Source organism: Pelodiscus sinensis, chromosome 3 (genome assembly GCF_049634645.1).
Source record: "Pelodiscus sinensis isolate JC-2024 chromosome 3, ASM4963464v1, whole genome shotgun sequence".
In the NCBI taxonomy this organism is placed as follows: Eukaryota; Metazoa; Chordata; order Testudines; family Trionychidae; genus Pelodiscus; species Pelodiscus sinensis.
In genome coordinates this window covers 262,600-281,752 of record NC_134713.1, presented here as the reverse complement: position 1 = coordinate 281,752, position 19,153 = coordinate 262,600, and the positions used below count along the sequence as shown (strand labels likewise).

The 19,153-nt window shown below is 49.7% G+C and overlaps 1 protein-coding gene across 5 annotated transcripts in view; it reads right to left on the bottom strand.

The window, feature by feature from the left end:
• The window catches only part of ASXL2 (ASXL transcriptional regulator 2), a 191,505-nt gene that overhangs the window by 130,103 nt on the left and 42,249 nt on the right, over positions 1–19,153 (bottom strand). The gene's annotated exons all lie outside the window — the stretch shown is intronic.

Genomic DNA, 19,153 nt, shown 5'->3' with positions numbered 1-19,153 from the left:
CAGGGAACCCTCACAATTTGCGGAATCACTCTTCACAATTTTGCATATTCATGGCTCTCTCCCATCCCTAAGATCTGCAGCTTCCAGCCACTCCCCTGCCCTCTCCCACCCCACCGCACCCCATCCTTCAGCCTGGGGGGAGGGACACAGACTCAGGGAGGCCTGTTGTGGGGCAGCAGCAACAATCAGCCCCCCACATTCACTGTGGCAAGCAAACGAAGCACTCGCTCCACTTCTCCCACCCGCAGTATTTGTGGATTTATTCGCAGTGGTGGCCAGAACGTATGCATCACGAACGGTGAGGGCGTCCTCTGTGCAAATATTCCAGCATAGCTTCAGACAGCACAGAACCATCCAAAACTTCAAGTAATGGGGATTTTAGTTCTCACTTAACAGGAGGGACAAATCTGATTGGTGTATTTAGGCCACACCTTCAGAGAAACCTACAGGTGCCCAATAGTGCTGTAGGCTGAAAGACAGCAGGCTGCCTGTTTGGGGGCATCACACCCAGATGAACGCCCTCCCTTGGGCATGCACCAGACAGCTGAGAAAGAACTGACCCCAAACTCTAGGACAACCCCGCCCCCCCGTCGGTGGGCAGAGAACAACGTTCAGAGGTGTGCTGGGGCCTGGCCCAGCTCCCACAGGGAAGGAGGGAACTCCCCCCGCAGCTCCACCATCCACAGGTCCAGCCATGGCCACCACCCACGGTACACAGCCCCATCTATGGCCCCAGTTGCACTGCCAGCCCCGCTTAGGGCCTCAGCACCCAACCATGGCACCTGATGGGGCACGGACCAGGTAAAGGGTATTCAGACGGGCTCACGCACATCTCCCTGAAGGCCACCTAAAGTGGGAGCTTTCTGATTCACAGTTTACCTTTAAGGGGCATGGCTGTAAAAGCAGACCGCAAACTAGATGCACATTTAGTCGACAATTGACCCAGGGTCGTTGAGAATCCATCATCACTTACAGTTTTTTAAATCCAGAATAGATTATTAGAAAAACATCCACTCTAGTAATTGAGCAAGTTGTCAAGTTTTCATGAAGTCTGTTCTGCATAAATCACTCAATTTCAACCTTTATCGTGTTTTATTCTTTTAATTCTGTGTTTCAATCAACACAGTTCTAACCTCTACATCAATTTCCTCATGTGTTTGCCATGGCATTAAGCAGGCTAACATCTATGTATTTGGAATTTCATTTATAACAGCTTCAAGTTGGATTGTGACAGGGTCACATTTACACTTTGGACTTTTTGGGCCCATATACTCCATCCAAGTTAATACAACACTTTGCACATTTCCAAAACCTCACTGCTCCTTGTTAAATAGCACCAAAAATGCAGCTCTATACAAAACAGCAAACCTATACCTGCTCCTCATTCCACTTTCCTCAACTCAATGGCATATACTGTGGGCAACGATCCAGGGCCTCAGCGGGTCTCCAACGCTCTTCTGGAGCCAATGGCTTGGCCTCTGAGTAATGGAGTTTTCTTCCTCTCTAGCTCAGCTGAGGTTTTCTAACCTTGGTTCATCACACAGCTGAACCAAGCCCCTCTGCTATGAAAACATATATACACACCCGTCCTGCCCAAAGTCAGTGTCCGAGTCCCTCAAGTTTATAGGTTGCAACAGCAACACCTGGTTCCTTTGTTCCGCTGCTAGAGATCTTCAACCACTCAATGCCAGTCACCAATTGAGGGGGAGAGGCATACTGGTTTTCTGAGGCTTGAGGTAACCTATTGTCCCAAGACGTTTCCACCTGGACAGCTAACCATTTAGATTTAATGACTATTCTCTCCAGTCTATCAGAGAGATGACCATAGTCCTGTCAGCGTATGACAGACTCCACATACCGTTCCAAGTGTAGGACTCTGCACTTGCCCTTGTTCAACCTCATCAGATTTCTTTTGGCCCAATCCGCCAATCTGTCTAGTCACTCTGAACCCTATCTCTACCCTTCAACATATCTACCTCCCTCAGCTTAATGTCATCTGCAAACTTGCTGAAGGTGCAATCCATCCCCTCAGCCAAGTCGTTAATGAAGACAACAAAACTGGCCCCAGAATCAATCCCTGGAGCAGTCCACTGGATACTAGCTGCCAACTAGACATCCAGCCATTGATCACTACCTATTGAACAGAATGGTCTAACCAGCTTTCTACACACCTTGCAGTCCAGTCAGCCGAGCCATACTACTTTACCTTGCTGGCAAGAATACTGAGGGAGACTGCATCAAATGCTTTGCTAAAGTCGAGGTACTTCACACCCACCTCTTCCTCCATGGCCACAGAGCGAGTTACCTCATCAGAGAAGGCAAGTAGGTTGGTCAGACAAAAGAAACATGATCCCTAAGTGGTTCCTCCAGCACTTGCACCAGGAACTTGGGCCCAACTCTCTCCCAGAATTCCCTCAACTGTCTATTGGCTGTATTGGTCTCCCAGCAGGTGTCAGGGTGATTAAAGTCCCCCATGAGAACCAAGGCCTGTGATCTGGAAACGTGTTAGCTGTCCAAAGAAAGCCTATAGCAGACTCTGCTTAACCCAAAGACTCAACAGGCTTTTCTCTCATGTTATACTGGAGCTCTGAGCAGTCATACTGGTCTCACATACAGTGCAATTCCTCCACCTTTTCTCCCCTGCCCACCCTTCCCTGACACAGGAGTTACCTCACCAAGTCCCAGGTATCCCAATCACATCACAGTTCCTTGGCCTTGCCAGGACTTGCAATTCTTCCCATTTCCTTCCCAAGCTTCAAGTGTGCAGGCCCCTAAGAGAACTAGCTGAATGCCCCACTTGCTCAGTATGAATCAGGAGGCCTCCCCTATTGCACTCTCCTCCTTGTCCTCTCGTGGATTGGTAACTTGTTACAAGACAGGTGTCATGGCTCCTTCCCCACCCTGGCACGATAAATGCAAAAGTGGAGGCTAGCAAAAGTCCCCCAAAACCTTATCTACCAGACTTCGGTATAAAGCTTCCCCTCGAAATCTTAACCTAGATTTTGGGAATAAAATGCCGCTGCCACCACCCAAATATTAATAAAGCAACCAGGGAGAGACTACTTGGGAAATCTCACCCCTAAAGTACAAACCAGGAAACCAACATTAACCAATACCAGGTTAATAAAAAGAAAAGAGAGAACTTTTATCATCACCACAATATTCCTGTTGTGAGCATGATGCCTAGATGGAACAGTCACACAATAATATCCTCCTGGAGGAGAAATTTACCATGGGCCAGGAACTTAGTTACCAAGGACAGCAAAACCCATTTTTAAATGCACAGACCAGATCCCATTTCCCAAACTATAAAACAAGAAAACCTAACGGATTTATCTAAATGTATACTATTTACAGACTGTGAAGAGTATTTTCTTAGAGGGAGACTTCCTGTCCCCTTCAATAGCTGGAGAGAAACTACCCGAACAAAGGAGGGAAAAACCCCAAAATTCCTGTGTCCCAGTTTGAAATTCCTACCCGCATTTCTATTGGCTGCCTACCACCTGGTTTAGGTAAGGGACCTATTTAACCCCTTAGTCCCCAGGATGCTGGATAACCCTCATGATCATGACAACAGGAAACAAAAAGTAAGAATAAATGGTCAGTTTTCAGAATGGAGAGAGGTAACTAGTGGGGTCCCCCCAGGGTCTGTCCTGGGACCAATCCTATTCAACTTATTTATACAGGGAGGTGGCAAAATTTGCAGATGATCCCAAACTGCTCAAGGTAGCTCCAAAGCAGACTGTGAAGAGCTTCAAAAAGATCTCACCCAACTAAGTTACTGGGCAGCAAAATGGCAAATGAAATTTAATGTTGATAAAAATAAAGTAATACACATTGGAAAAAATAATCCCAACTATGCATACAACATAAGGAGGACTAATTTGTCTACCATCATAGAGATTTTGGAGTCACTGCCGATAGTTCTCTTAAAACATCCACTCAGTGTGCAGCGACCGTCAAAAAAGAAAATAGCATGTTAGCAATCATTTTTAAAAGGATAGAGAATAAGACAAAGAATATCTTATTGCCTCTATATAAAACCATGGTACGCCCACATCCTGAATACTGAGTACAGATGTGGCTGCCTCATCTCAGAAGAGACACTGACATTGGAAAAGATTCAGAAAAGGTCACCAAAAATTACTAGGGGTTTAGAACGGGTCCCATATGAAGAAAGATTAAAAAGTCTTGAACTTTTCAACTTAGAAAAAAAGACGACTATGGTCTGTAACAGTGTTTCTCAAGCTGTGCTCCGCGGAGCCCTGGGACATCTCCAGGGGCTCCGCGAGGTTGACAAACTGGAAACATCGATAGGGACAACACATACAGTCAGTGGACCGCTGGGGCTCTGCATACATTTTTATGCATGTAAAGGGCTCCGGAGCCCAAAAAGTTTGAGAACTGCTGGTCTATAAAATCACAACTGGTGTGGAAAAAGTGAACAAGGAAAAGTTATTTACTCATTCCCACAACATAAGAACTAGCAGTCACCAAATGAAATTAATAGGCAACAGGTTGGGGGGGAAAAAAAAAAAAAGAAGTTTTTCTTCAGGCAGCTCACAGTCATCCTGTGGAACTCCTTGCCAGAGGATGTTGCACACCAGAGCCTCGGGGGGCCCAGGCTAGTGGATTTTGGGTGCTCCAGCATAGCAGGTGACAGTGAGAGGCTGCAGAACCATCATAGGCTCACCAATGCTGGGGACAGCCCCGACCCTCAGGGGCCAGATCCAGGCAAGCTGGGGGACACATCAAGTCCCTGAACCGTAGGTTCCCCACCGCAGTTTTAAGGAATAAGCTGGCCTCCTGCCACAGAAACCAGCTACAACACATCCAAATGTGTACGCTAGGAAGGAGTCCTGCAGAAAGGGATCTAGGGTTCCATAGTGGACGACAAGTTAAACATGAGTCAGTGTGACGCTGTTGCAAAAAAAGCAAATGTGATTCTGGGCTGCATGAACACGAGTGTGGTGAGCCAGACAAGAAGTCATTTTTCCGCTCTCCTCTGCGAGGACTAGGCATCAATTGGAGTACAGGCAGTCCCCGGGTTACATGGATCCGACTTACATCAGATCCCTACTTACAAACGGGGTGAGGCAACCCCGCACTAGCTGCTTCCCCCCAGCAGACCAGGGAGACGCAAAGCTAGCGCCCCCCCCCCCCCAGCAGACTAGGGAGACGCGGAGCGGCTTTTCTCAGCAGACACCTCAGCTTGAGAATAAAGGATTGAGGGAAGTGAGGTGTGGGAGAATAAAACTGAGCTCTGGAGAAATGTTTGGCTAGAGTTTCCCCTACGATATGTACCAGTTCTGACTTACATACAAATTCAACTTAAGAACAAACCTACAGTCCCTATCTTGTACGTAACCCGGGGACTGCCTGTACTGTGTCCAGTTCTGGGCACCACAGTTCAAGAAAGATGTGAAGAAATTGGAGAAGGTGCAGAGAAGAGCAACAAAAATTATTCAAGGTCTCGAGAACATGAGCTATGAGGGAAGGCTGAAAAAATTGGGTTTGTTTAGTTTAGAAAAGAGAAGACTGAAGGGACATGAGGTTTTCAGGTATCTAAAAGGGTGTCACAAGGAAGAGGGAGAAAAAAATGTTCTCCTTGGCCTCTGAGGATAGAAGCAGCAATGGGCTTCAACAGCAGCAAGGGAGGTTTAGGTTGGACATTAGGAAAACTTCCTACCTGTCAGGGGGGTGAAACGCTGGAATAAGTTGCCCAGGGAGGTTGTGGAGTCTCCATCTCTGGAGGCATTTAAAAGCAGGTTGAACAGACACCTGTCAGGAATGGTCTAGACAGTGCTTGGTCCTGCCATGAGGGCAGGGGACTGGACTCCATGACTCAAGGTCCCTTCCAGTTCTAGTGTTCTATGAAATGTGAACCATTAGTGACACCTTGTGGTCGCACTATAACACCACTCAGACGTCACAGTCCTTTTTAATTTCTGAGACTATTTCCTGAAGCAGAGGTAAAAGCTCTGCCTACTCGGTACAACCTGAGACAACACAGAGTGCACTACTTTTAATAAAGAATCATCGCTCTTCTTTCTGTTCTTTCACCCATGGTGAAATGATGAACACTGGTATTCTTAGAATGCACTAGTGCTCGTTTTAATATTAACTGTGAGATGAACAGAAGCCACTCATACCTCGCCGAAGTGCAGTGCCAGCTGCACACCACATCACAGCATCTCACTAGGCCTGAAATCATCTCTGGTCTCCTCCTCCAAGGCAGCTTTATCCAAGAGGCCTATTAGTGCTGCTGCAGTTTCCAACGGCGCTGACATGGCTTACCTTAGTGCAGTGGTCTCCAACCTTTTTACACCCAAGATCACTTTTTAAATGACAGACCAAGATCTACCACCCCGCCCCTTCCTTGAAGCTCCGCCCCTTCCTTGAAGCTCCGCCCTCTCTATTCTCCTCCTCTCCATCACTTGCTATCCCCCATCTTTATACTGCTGCTTTTTTAAAGAGGTTTTTCAACATTTGGAAGTGGTGCTCAGCCAGGGTGCACCACGCTCCACGTGGGCTGGTGCAGAGAAGAAGCTGCCTGGCCAGCTGGCTGTGGCCATCAGAGAAGCAGCTCTGAGCAAAGCACTCGCGTTACTTGGCGATAAAACATTTGCCTGTTCGTAACCAGTGCAGATACATGAAGTTACAGAGACAGTCCTCTGAGAGGCCGTCAGGAGCCCTTTCGTTCTGGCCTCAGAGCCCAGAGGAGCTGGGTGGACCCCGAACAGTTTGGCCCCATCTACGCAGAATGCTAAAGGATTGGTCTTGTGTGTGTTGTCCTTCATTCTCGTTTGCATGAGGTCAGGGGGAAATACAGGAAAGCAAGTTGCTTGAATACTATGTAAATCAAGCTACTTTAGGGAGAAAATGCAGGTGATGCCGTTAGTGTTCCACATCTTCAAAGACAGTGTAGGGGGCTCGAATCTTAGGGACCGCAGCTCAGAGACTCTGCTGGCAGAAGTGATGGCAGATAGGAAAGCCACCTTCCAGGAGTCAGACAGTAAGCAGCACATTACAAAAGCCTCCTATGATGACCCCGTAATTTTAGACAAGACCAGGTTCAAGCCCCAATGGGTGTGTGTGTTGGGTTCTGAATTGAGGGTACAACTTCTCATTGAAAAAACATCATGGCTACCCATGCAGGGAGGGAAAGCAGGTATCGTCTCCACTGGGACCTTGTCAGAGGACACTGCAAAGCCTTCCTGTTTCAGACAAGGGCTGTACAATTCCGGTGAATCAGTGAACCCGGTATACCTTAGGTGTAACTGGGTAACCAGCTATGCAGGACCCTGTTCTCGGCCCCCCAACGTGGGGGAAGGGGGGCAGCAGCAGCGGCGCACATGGGGGTAGAGGGAAGCGGCTTCTGCTCCCTTCTCCTCCTCTTCCTCCCACGCACAAGGCTCCCAGCTGCCACTGCTGGCTCCCCACACCGGGAGCTGCTGTGGAGGGGGGGGGGGGGAACCAGCTGCTGTGGGGGGGAGGGGAGGGCTTCTGCGCCCAGCCCCCAAGAGGCCCCAGCAGCCACATGGTTAAGCAGGTCCCTGTTCACATCCGTATTTCAGACAAAAGATGAGTCCTATATCCGCGAGATGGACAAATTCTCAGAGACTCTCCAGCATGGTGGGGCCAGAGCAAGAACCACTTCCATTCTGACAGGCAGATGGCCCTGGGGGAGGGCTTTCTACTAATTAGTGCACGTCGAGAACGTGCTCAGAGGGCCTTCTTCCTGGGAGTCAGCCAGGGAGCTTCCAGGCTGTTACATGAGGGGAATGCACATTTGGGCACAGCAGCCAACCACGGTCCTGAGAGATCAAATCCAAGTACCCTGGGCGTGTGATTCAAGTTGCTTAGTCTAACCCAGGTGTGGTCCTGGCTTGATCTTTAGTAGCCATCAGCGTAGGAGTGTGACTGGGGTGACGCTTACCAAGTGACCCGTCCTCTGTTATTCGCCACTGCCCAATCTGTGTCTTCTGCCAACCTCATCAGGGACGACCTTATTTTGTTCCACTTGACTTACAAAATATTAACATAGCATAGCCCCATAGAGATGTATGGGGAGCACGTTCTAATCCTCCGGCAACAGGACATGGAAGCCAGACCAGTACAGAAGCAGGCTACAACACTGGCCAGGAAGCCAGACTGGACAAGCCCATGGCTGACTAGTTTAGTATTGGCAAGTCAAGCAGTGGCAGTGGGCTTTGGAGAGGCAACTCTACTGCAGTTTACCGTAGGTGGCACAGACAAGCACTGCCTTTCAGAGGAAAAGCTTCCTTGGTACATCAATGGCATTTTGCTCAGAAGTACAAGCCCCCGAATGGGTCACCAGGAAATAGCACTTCCGCGCTCTGCAGGCTCTGGCTAACCAGAAGAGTCATTTCATCCCACGAGATGTGCAAGAAAGGTGCATGCTAAAAGACACATTTGGCAAGCTGCAGCCAAGATGACACTGCCTACAAGACCATCTGAATGCCAATGCGGGCACTCGTCCATGGTGTGCAGCGCACCGCACACTGTGAGAGTACAGGCGAGAATTTTCACCTGGAGTGGTCTCAAGGGCATGGCTGGTTTGTCAGCCTAGTACAGGCAGCTCGAAAGTGCGCCGTCAGCACTGCTACGAGATGCCCTGGGCGCGCGCACGCACACACGCACACCCCCGGCAGATGCAGGAGGAAGAATGCAATGCTGTGTTGGGGGCTGTCAGATAGCAAACAATAAATGTCATGTTTCACAGTTGATTGTGGGGGTTCCAAAACAAATGTGACTGTTTCCCAACCAGTCCTTTTCCTAAGAACTTATTGCCTACATAGCACGTATTAACCAAAAATGCATTGACAATCAAAAGTAGCCTGGGATCCAAGTGCCACTACTGCCCGTCCACAGGTAACGATTTCAAACGGTTGAAGCGCCAATGTCAAGCTGCACCACTCGCTGATTTGCAAGCTGTACACTCGAATGGGGTGGAACTGAAAGTCAGAGTGTTTCCTGCCCCCAGCTGAAGCGCTCGTATGTGGCTGAAGGAGGAGGAGCCAGGAGGCTACACTGGCTATTCCAGTTCACAAAGCTGTCCAAGCCTTTCCAAGCCAAGAGTTCTCCAGTGACTGCAGGACATGGTCCTCGGAACAGAGCCTCCCCACACAGCGACTGAGCCTGGCAGCCATTAGTAGGGCCAGTCAAATTCACGGCCATGAGAAATGTATCACAGACCATGAAATCTGGTCTTTTGTGACCATGTGTCTTATACGCTGCAGATTTCACAGGGGAGACCAGCAGTTTTGAAGTCAGGGGCCAAATACGGAGGTGCCGGGAGTTCAAGGTTATTTGAAGGGGTTGTGGTATTACTTCTGCGCTGCCTTCAGAGCTGGGTAGCTGGAGAGCAGGAGCTGTTGGCCAGGCACTGAGCTCTGAAAGCAACCCTGTGCCAGCAGCAGCACAGAAGCTGAGGTACCCTAACTGCATTGTGAGCTCCCTGAAAGGAACACTGCCCATAGCCAAGTATGCTTGGTCATTATGGTCCGACCCAGGGGTAGGCAATTTTTTAATGGGGGGCTATTCCTAGATTGTGCTAAGTGATTAAGGGCCACACTTCTGTGGAGGGAGCATGGGGTCTGGGACAGCATGCGGGGTGCAGAAGGGAGCTTGGGAAAGAGGACTGGGGCGCATGAGGGAATGTGGGGCCTAAGAGGGGGTTATGAGCGGGAGCGGGAGCTTGGGGTCCAGAAAGGGATATGGGTGCAGGAGAGGATTCTGGCCTGGGGGAAGCGTGCAGGAGGAAGTGCAGGGTCTGGGAGGGAGTTGTGACCTGGGGAATAGGTGGGGAGAGGGGATAAAAAAGGGTTTGGGTGGTGGCCTGGGGCAGGCAGTTGTGAGGAAAGTGTGTGGGGGGGGTTAGAAGCAGCTCTACAGTCTCTCTGCCTGCACGCTGAGCAGCTGCTCCATGGGGTCTCCTCCAGCAGAGGGAGGGAGGAGGCTTCATTCACTACCCCTGCCTTCAGCAAAATTTCTCAGTTCTTATTGGCTGGAAACTGACCAATGGGAGCCTGAGGACTTTGCTGGGCAAGGGAACAACAGCGTGAGGCTCTCTCCTCCCTGCCCAGCTTGCAGAGCAATTAGCAGCCTGCTTTTCAAAGTGGCTGTCCCTACTTTGTAGTCAAGGTGCCAGAGAGGCAGCCACAGGCCGGGTCCGGTGCTTGGCGGGCCAGATCCAGCCCGCTAGCCGCCTCTTGCCCACCCCTTGTCTAATCTGAGCTAAATGTCTTTGGGATCCTCCCCAGAATCATCTGTTTACTCAAACAAACTTAGGGTTCTCCCCTGAACCATTCTTCTGTCCCTGCAAAAGCCCCTAGCCACGCTCAAGTCTTCTAATCCAGATCCAAATCTGGATCAGCTCCACTGGCACTCCATCGCCTGACTGATCATGCTGGGGTTCAGCTTGTGCCCCTCAGCGCCTATCACCTCCAGCTGATCCAATCAAGCTTACTGGAGCGGAGCCACCCTGCTCTCTCCAGGTGGAGCCTCCTGACCCTGACAGCTGTAGTCTGCTTAACCAAACGTGAGTGGTCCTGTTCCACTGAGATTGGTACCAATGGTTTTGCTCTGCTCCCCTTGTGTGGTTAGTACCTGGAAATAATTAACTTTCACGTTTAAGCTTGTTGCTTCCTTCTTCACTCCCCTGCCCCCGGGAAGAGATTCTGGCTTCCCCATTCACTCTGCAGCAACACTGCTCAAACCTAAGCTAGAGGCCTGCTGTGCACAAAAGCCCTGCAAGTGGCTTACGACCAGAATAACGAATGTGGAAGTGGGGACAGGGACGTGCTGAAGGGGGCTACGAGGGTGGCAGCCTGGAAGTGCTGCTCAGCTGTGCTCTTCTATTCTGGCCAAGGTGGCATCCTGGGAATGCTGTTTGACCCAGCCTACCAAGGCTAGGGACATAAAAGGTGTCAGCACGGGAGAGCTGATTAACACGGTCCTCTGACATGCTCTGTTAATGCGTGCATTCACCTGATCTAGGATGGGAAGAGCCCCGCTCTGGGAGCCTAGGCCCTGCAGGATAGCACTGCTGAGAGGGAACCGGCAGAAGGGAGAAGTAGAGCCCCAAAGGAGAGCACAAGTGACAAGCAGCACGTTGATAGAATTACCGAACTCCCCCCCCCCCCCCCCGCAGTATCCTAATAAATGAGCATATCCCAAAGTAACAGGCAAACCTGGCAGCACAGCCGCCTGTGAGCCAACATTAGAGGCTCCAGCCAATTCCTCCCAGCTCTTCGGCTTTGTATCCCAGAACTACCGCCTTGCCCTGGTCAGACGCCAGCCAGTGTAAGCTTATTACTTAGGTCACCACTCCAACAAGAGGGGAGTGGAAGTGCAACCGCCCGTGTCACCCCGAGCGGAGACTTCCCAAGCTCTCCCACCAGAGCACACGGGCATGGGCTACAGAAAGGTGGATTTCACGTGACTAAGTGATAGGCACGCAGGCCAGAGAGTAACCTTAAAAACCAAGAGGGAAACAGGCTTTCTAAATCCCGCGCTTGCAGTCTAAGCACGCGATGAATCATACAGCTTCTCTCACTCAGACAGAAGGCCACCTGCCTGGGACCACCCTTCCCCAGCTCCAAATTCTTTACTCTCCAGATGTTCTTCCACGCGCTGTGATGGGGATGGGGATGCTGAGTGATGACATCACTGTTCCTCTTGTACTTTCTTCTGTTGGCAAGATCTTTGCTGTTACGTGTCCAGCCATGACTTCTAGGAGGACAGTGAATTGTGTGCATGAGCCATTAACACCTGGCTATTGATGGCTCCTCCTTTGCTACCACTGAAAGTCTGGCTGAGGGCATTCCCAATGCCACAGCAATACTCAACAGCACCGCACACAACAACAGTACATGCGTTGCAACCGGAGACTGCTCTTCAGCAGATCAAGGTTTGCACAAGGGTCACTCAAGGCATATCAATTTCAGAGGCAAAGGGGGGAGATTGCCAGGGTGCTACTTGGAAGCACAGAGCATCACACCAGCTCTCCACCTGCTCTTGGCCCAAAGCCATACAACAGGTGCTCTGTGAGCCTCTTCATTTCTCCCTTCTGGCTCAGGGCTTTGTCCCTGAGAGTTCTGGGTGACTGCCTCAGCCCAGGCCAGATGAGGCCCCTGCCAAAGACGCTACAATAGCCATTTCCACAGTCTGGGAGCAGGGAGTGGGAATGAGGGCAATCGGACCTTTACCAGTGCCGAGTTTCCTATTACTTCTGGTGGGAAAGCCCTACAGGACCGTCTACTACTGCTAGTCACACCCTGGATGGAGCCACTTCCCAAGGAAGAGGTCAATTCCAACTCCCAAGGGAGACTGAACAGCACAGCAAGGAATGGAAAGGGCTAGGAAGCAACGGAGGAGCCTGCTGGAAGTTCGCTCTTCCCAGAAGTCTCACTGATCATCTGGAGAAGTTTTTAAGCAGGAGAAATTCCAGCTCACCTGCAAGGAGAGGGGGAAATTCAGGTGAACGTTAACAGGACCCTGAACTGGGATGCACAGCCTTGTGAACAGCAGAACTTCTCCTCCTCCATGTCCTCCAAGCCTGGCCAGTGTACCTCAAATGGACAGGAGAAGGCCACTGAGCACAGTCCTGTGGAGGTGTAACTCAGATTGTGTGAGATGCTGCTGCCAGGCTAAACGGAGACAGAATTCGGTAGCAGTCTGCCATATGCAGAAATCGCGTCCAGATTTGGGCCCCCCACGACAGAAAGGATGTGGACACTGAAGATGTGGACACATTGGAGAGGGTCCAGCAGAGGGCAACCAAAATGATTATGCGGCTGGAGCACATGGAGAGGCTGAGGGATTTGGGCTTGTTTTGTCTGCAGAAGAGATGAGGGAGGGGGGATTTGAGAGCAGCCTCCCACTATTTGAAGGGAGGTTCCAAAGAGGATGGAGCCAAGCTACTCTGAATGGAGACAGATGACAGGACAAGGAGCAATGGTCTCAAGTTGCAATGACAGGGGGTCTAGGTTGGAGATTAGGACAAACTGTTACCCTAGGAGGGTGGCAAAGCCCTGGGATGGGTTCCCTAGGGAGGGGTGGAATCTCCATCCCTAGAGGTGTTGAAGTCCCGATTTGACAAAGCCCTGGCTGGGATGATTGAGTTGGGTTGGTCCTGCTTTGGGCAGGGGCTGGATTCGACTCTTGAGGTCTCTGCCAGCCCTGGCCTTCTAGGATTCTGAGTTTAGGGCCAGAAGAGACCATCACAACTTCTATGTATCACAACCCCAAGACCTTAGCTAGACCAAAACATTTCAGTCCATGCATTTTCCTCTAAATACATATGAAGTAACCAGGAGCACAGCTAACACTAAAGCATATTGGGTGTCCTCTACCCAATACTTTCCTGCCACCCACTGACTATCTCCAGGACAGTGGTTGCGTTTACCCACAGCTACGCTTCCACCTGTTGTAAAGCTCTCTTGTGTATTAGATCAGCATTCGATTCTCCACGACCAGCTTCCCTTATGCTCACTATTGAACTTACAATAAACCTTCCAACGAATAAAACGGCACAACTGCCAGAAAGATCTCTCGAAGCCCCATTCACCAAGTGAGCCATGTCAGCCTCACCAGCATTCCCAGCAGCTCGTACAGAAAAGGAGTATGCAATTTATAGCTTTCCAGATCACTTGGATCACATGGCGGCTGCTCCAGCTTCCCCGTCTGGCATTTGGCACCAATACCTAATTCTCAAGCCACGGGACAGTCTGGCCGAGGTGGTGTTATTTTGCTCGACTGCTCCCTACACATTCCCTTACAAAGAGTCTGGAACGTCATTCCTCGAGACCTGATGCGCCAACCACTTTCGTTTCCCAACAATCTGCTCTTTCTTAAAATCATGAAACCTTGAAGCCACTCTCAGTAGGACAATGAATCCTAGGAGCTGACCTTCAGCTAGCTGCACGAACACCAAGAAAGAAAAAGCAATTCCAGCACTGAGCCAACTCAGCATCATCTATCAATAAGCTTTCAGTGTTGTCCTTTAATGCCCTGACAGACTTGGCTGGCTGCTCACAGCATTTAGACATTTGGAAAATGATTTTATTAACATTTTCGTCATTCTTCTGCGTGACTACAATTCCTCTAGACTCAGACCCTGCCACGCTCTCACCTTTCTATTTCCTGGGAAATACAGATGCATTTTTAGAGGGTTATATTGCCAATATTCATTTCTTACACATCTAGGAGTGTGCACATCCGTTTTTCATAAAATACACTTGGCTATCCTGGTCTCCCAGTCCATTTCTAACATGCCATTCGTGTTTACTACATTCTTGCCATCCTCCTAAAAAGTTTCAACCAGGAGTTGAAGGGAAGCTAAATATGAGACTCAAGCAGACTCTGAGCCTCGCAATGAACCCATTGGCATAGTGCAAACTTATCGACAGACGCTAGAGCGGGTTTTCTCCAGCAGTCTGCTGCAAGGCGTGACAAGGAGAAGGACGAGCTCTCTGACTTCTCTAGAACCGTGAGGAGGGAATTCAAGAGGTGCGACTAAAAGCACTATAAGCGGAGCAAGAGATCGTTAGGCTTGCCCTACTGCCAGGCACTAGCCAAAGAACCAACTAACCTGTTCAAAACTGGCTGGAGAACCCTCTGCACATCAATGTGCTCACTACAGTCTGGAGAATCAGTGGAACAGAGCAGCCTCCCCACAAGGTGGGACAGTAGGGTCTGAATGCCAGTTACCTGAACGCGGACATCTCATGTGTGCCCCTGTGAGCGAGAGACCTCACGGGGAGCAGGGATGGGATTGGTTAACTGGTAAGCAACACCCACACTGAGAGATGCTTACGATTAACCAGACCCCTCCCCACCTACCCCGCCCCGCATTTAAGCGGTTCACTGGTTAAACATAACATTTGGCCGGTTCACTGATCCAACAGGATTTTGCAGCCCTACAGGGAAGCAGAGCTTTTCCCATTATTTCAGGAAGAGAAAGCTGGAGAGGGTCTGAAGTAGCAAGTTGCCTATTTTGTACCTGGTGGAAGGAACAAGTCCAGGCTGACCAACAGGTTGGTCTGCTGCAAGGGGATGTGTTCTGGAAAAGGATTGGCTCCCATGAGTGTGTCGCTTGGAAGGAGTGATAGGATAACGAGTCTGGTGGATAAGGGAGAAGCGGTGGATGTGGTATACCTAGACTTGAGTAAGGCGTTTGATACGGTCTGGCATGATATTCTTATCAACAAACTAGGCAAATACAACTTAGACGGGACTACTATAAGGTGGGTGCATAACTGGCTGGATAACCGTACTCAGAGAGTAGCTATTAATGGTTCACAATCCTGCTGGAAAGGCATAACAAGTGGGGTTCCGCAGGGGTCTGTTCTGGGACCGGCTCTGTTCAATAACTTATCAACAATTTAGATATTGGCATTCAGAGTACGCTTAAGTTTGCCCATTAGACAAAGCTGGGAGGGGTTGCAACTGCTTTGGAGGATAGGGTCATAATTCAAAATGACCTGGACAAATTGGAGAAATGGTCTGAGGTAAACAGGATGAAGTTTAATAAGGACAAATGCAAAGTGCTCCACTTAGGAAGGAACAATCAGTTTCACACATACAGAATGGGAAGCGACTGTCTAGGAAGGAGTACGGCAGAAAGGGATCTAGGGGTTATAGTGGACCACAAGCTAAATATGAGTCAGTGTGACGCTGTTGCAAAAAAAGCAAACATGATTCTAGGATGCATTAACAGGCGTGTTGTAAGCAAGACACGAGAAGTCATTCTTCCCCTCTACTCTGCGCTGATTAGGCCTCAGTTGGAGGATTGTGTCCAGTTCTGAACACATTTCAAGAAAGATGTGGAGAAGTTGGAGAAGGTCCAGAGAACAGCAACAAGAATGATTAAACATGACCTATGAAGGAAAACTGAAAGAATTGGGTTTGTTTAGTTTGGAAAAGAGAAGACTGAGAGGGGACATGAGAGCAGTTTTCAGGTATCTAAAAGGGGGTCATAAGGAGGAGGGAGAAAACTTGTTCATCTTGGCCTCTGAGGATAGAACAAGAAGCAATGGGCTTAAACTGCAGCAAGGGAGGTTTAGGTTGGACATTAGGAAAAGTTCCTAACTGTCAGGGTAGTTAAACACTGGAATATTGCCAAGGGTGGTTGTGGAATCTCCATCTCTGGAGATATTTAAGAGTAGGTTAGATACATGTCTATCAGGGATGGTCTGGATAGTACTGGGTCCTGCCATGAGGGCAGGGGACTGGACTCGACTACCAGTCCTAGTATTCTATGATTCTATGCATTATGACCGCGCAGCTAAAAATAACCATGCTTGGGTGCACACCAGTGTATCTGTGCGAAGTGGGATCCTGAAAGTGCAAATGTAAACAGGACTATATAGGCAGTGGATCTGAATGCTCTGGTAAATAACTGTTGATCCCAGGAAGCGTATTTACTCTTCATTAGCCTAACAAAACTCCCATTGAAGTCATTTTTATTTGAGAGAGAGAGAGAGACAGAGAAAGACAGAGAGAGAGGGAGAGGGAGAGAATGAATATTCACTATATAATCAGAGTATTCTTTTGGCCATATTCTGTTCTGCTACATCATGGCAGCTCCTCCTATATCCCTGGGACCCACACAACTATGCAGGGCTCAAGGCTGGAGGTTAATCAGAATAAATACTGAGAATCTCCTAGCAAGACTCAGATCAACTGTTTTGTTTGCAGAAATCCTGCTCTCTACTGAAGACATATTTTATTTACCAACATCGGGTCGGGGAAAGAATTTGGACCTATTAGTGAATGTTCATTGTAAATGAGGGATTAAGTTGGGGCGGGAAATAAGTTTTGGTGGGGGGCCACTCCAAGATTTTGGAAAGTGGTCAAGGGACGCACTTTTCTGTAGAGGAGATGCAGGCTCTAGGATGGAGGTTGGTGCAGAAGGACACACGGAGTAAGGGACTAGGATGCAGGAGATGGTGTGAGGTCTGAGAGGGAGTTTGGATGAAGGAGGGGGTGGTGACCTGGGGCAGGGAATTGGGGTGCAGGAGAGGATTCTGGCCTGAAGGAGGCGTGTAGGAGGGGTACAGGGTCTGGAAGGGAGTTATGATTTGGGGTGGGGAGGGGGGGTTCAGAGAGCTTGGATGGTGACGGGGAGAGAGTGTGGGTGCACGGAGGATTCTAGCCTGGGGGAAGGCATTGGAGGGGGTACAGGATCTGGGATGGAGTTGTGACCTGGGGCAGAGGGTTTGGATGGTGACCTGGGGGAGGGAGTTGGGATACCAGAGGCAGGCTCTGGCTGGGAGGTATTTACCCAAGTGTCTCCTGGCCAGCAGCCCTGCAGCACTCCCAAGGCAGGCTGGGCTCCCTGCCTGCTGCAGCCCCAACTGCTTGAAACTGCAGGCTGCTCCCTCCACGTGGCTCTCAGCTCTGGGAGGGGGAAGAGGCTTGCATTGCCCCCATCCCCCAGGCCAATCTCTCAGCTCCTATTGGCTGGTTGTTTCCAGTCAATAGGAGCTGAGGATTGGGCTGCGGGCAGGGAGAGAACACAAAGCTTCTCCCTCCCTACAGAGCAGAGAGCTCACAGACTGAGCTTTAAGCCACGGCAGCTGCGGGCCTAAGGGTCCTGGCAGGGTGATCGGCGGGCCGGATCCGATGGCTTGGTGGGCCGGATCCAGCCCCGAGGCCGTATTTTGCCCAGCTGAGTTCAGTTTATCAGCTCCATCTGCAGTTTCTTCAGCTGTTCATCATATCTTGCTACTTGCAGGAAGCCCTTTCTTTATTTCTAAATTGATCCAGAAAGACATGCAAAAGCAACCAGGAATCCCAGACTCTCAGATGTATTAGGGCACAAGCTTTCATGGGCCAAACCCACTCCAGATGAACGAAGGAGTATTCATCTGCTCAAGGTTTTAGCCATGAAAGCTGATGCCTTAATAAATCTGTGGGTCTCTAAAGTACTGCAGCAGGACTCCTCGTCGTTTTTGCAGATACAGACTAACATGGCTCCCCCGAGACTTTTCACCAGAAAGTCATGGGATCCACAACAGCCCAGACAAATGCTGAGCTTCACAGAGCACTGAGGAAAACATCTGTCATGTACTTCCATGGCTGTTTCCCCACCTTGTGCCTTAGTAGCCCTGTATTTCAACACTGCATCTCAATAAGGCTGGTTCTAGAACTCCAACGGGGATTAGTCCTCCGGCCAGACAGGCCATTAAATCCTAGTCCTTCCTTTCTGCACCCAAATTCCGTCTTCAGCAACAAAGAGACTAGGCACTGCTGCTGGGTGTCACTACGAGCCTGTGAGGAGAGTTGCAGCAGTAGCCTGTCTCTGGACCATAAACATCTAAAGAATGACCAAGGCAGTCAAGTTGTCACCATTTGTCTCCTGTGAAATTCCTCTCCTCTCAGGCCCTAGACAAGACCGCTGGTTGGCAGAGGCAGCATGTTAAATGCTGTACTTCCATCCTGGCAATCAAAGAGGTAATGGGGAAAGGAGGAGGGAGAAGAACTCGGCGAGGACCTGACCCAATTTCATCCAATTAGCCCAGTGCTATTCAAGCTTCAAGGCAGAAATGAGGCCAAGAAAGAAGGGACAGCACTGAGGCAGTTAGAGACTGAAAGCCATAAAATACATCTGCACAGGTGGCTGTTTTCCCCAGTGTTTCAACTTATGAAATTCACAACTCAAAGCACACTTCCTCTGGCTGGCTCTTCTCGGGAAGGGAGAAAAAACAGTCCTAGAGGATCACATCCCTATTTTAGCTCAAGAATATAACTGATGAGTGAAGCAGCAGCAGCTTCTCTCATATCAAAAAGAAGGAGTTGCAAAAAAGGTAGCAAGCCACGTTAATGCAGCACCTCTACTGAGGCCCACACTCTTTTTTAAGCTAAGAATGCGTCGCCGAAAAGCTGTGGCAGGTCACCACGTTAAGGAAACAGGCACTAACTGAGATGGGGAACTTGCTCTCAAGATGTGTCACTGGGAGCAGCTGAAACAACCAAAACAAACTGAAACACCATTTCAAGACATCTCCATTTCTGTTTCAGAAAAATGCCCTGCCCCATGCAGGAAGCATACAGCCCTTCCCCCGCCCCAGTCTCCACCGCCTGTTACGCGCTTGCCACACAGCTTCGTTCCAAAAATCCAGCA